This window comes from Micropterus salmoides, unplaced genomic scaffold (assembly GCF_014851395.1).
Source record: "Micropterus salmoides isolate LMB-PRFRI ecotype aquatic unplaced genomic scaffold, ASM1485139v1 Ms_hic_scaffold_18, whole genome shotgun sequence".
Taxonomy (NCBI): domain Eukaryota; kingdom Metazoa; phylum Chordata; class Actinopteri; order Centrarchiformes; family Centrarchidae; genus Micropterus; species Micropterus salmoides.
The window spans coordinates 26,608,229-26,609,332 of record NW_024040928.1 but is presented as its reverse complement, the minus strand read 5'-3'; the positions used below and the strand labels follow the sequence as shown (position 1 = coordinate 26,609,332).

General features: G+C 38.5%; 1 long non-coding RNA gene across 1 annotated transcript; it reads right to left on the bottom strand.

Annotated features, from left to right (window-relative positions):
- Window positions 1–333: 333 nt before the first annotated feature.
- LOC119909535 lies at window positions 334–1,104 on the bottom strand. Its single transcript, XR_005445472.1, has 3 exons — window positions 725–1,104; window positions 457–531; window positions 334–363 (listed from the first exon to the last, which is right to left on the bottom strand). It is a non-coding gene; the product is annotated as an uncharacterized LOC119909535 (long non-coding RNA).

Sequence of the window (1,104 nt, the reverse complement as noted above, 5' to 3'; positions counted from 1 at the left end):
CAGACTCCCCACTTCTTCTCTTGCAGAAAGAACTTAGATTCAAGAGTCACTGTGTGTCTCATAGAGCTACATTTTGAACAACAAATCTAAAAACAGTGAGTGTAACTTTGTCCTGGGTGTAGTGTGAGATCTCACCGTGTCCTGACTGCTTTCTGGACTCACTGCAGGGTTTAAGCTCCGTCCCTGAAAACAACAAACAAACAGAGTCTACTTCCATGTGGTCAAACACTGGCTCTGTGAAGGCTGTTTAGATTTGGATGACTCTGTCAGAGAGCAGCTGATTCAGCTCTGTCATAACTGTAGAAACATTTGATTACTCAGCCGTAAAACTCACAGTGTTTTCATCCATCTGGGGTTTTTTTCCTGAAGAGACAAAAGAGAGTCGACTTTAGCTTCAACAATAAAAATCCAGGTTCATCAAAACTTCTTGTTTATAATATCTGTGGTTGCTCTCACCTTTAGTTTTCTTCCATCTGATGAGTTCAAACAAGAGTGCTGCAACTCCTACAAACACAACGATGAACCACAAACCTGGAAAGAGAATAAAAACCTTTTGGCGGCAACCTTTTGTTCTGTTATTTAGTGTTGCATGAACACATCTGACATAGACTGATAAAAGATTAATCAATAATAATTTTTGATCGATCTCGATCACTTCCTACTTTCTGTTTTATACCACTGTCAATGGGTAGCTGACAGAGAGACTAGAAAAATGAGTTACTACCGTGTAGTTTTGTTGAACCATCTTTGGTTGTTGTTGTGGCTGTAACTGATTTTGTGCTGTTTTCACTTGTTCTTGTTGATTTAGTTGTTGTTGTTGTTGTTGTTTGTGCGTCACCTGCCAAATGAAATAACCCCACCCAAGAAACTTTTCAGTTAGAATATACTTTATGTTTACCATGTTTAACAAAAGTGTTTAAAGGGGTGGTATTATGCTCATTTTGAGGTTCAAAATCCTATTTAAAGGTTGTGCCAGAACAGGTTTGCATGGTTTAATTTTCAAAAAACACCATATTTTTGTCATACTGCACATTGCTGCAGCTCCTCTTTTCACCCTGTGTTGAACGCTTCGTTTTAGCTATGGAGTGATACATCTTGTCTCTA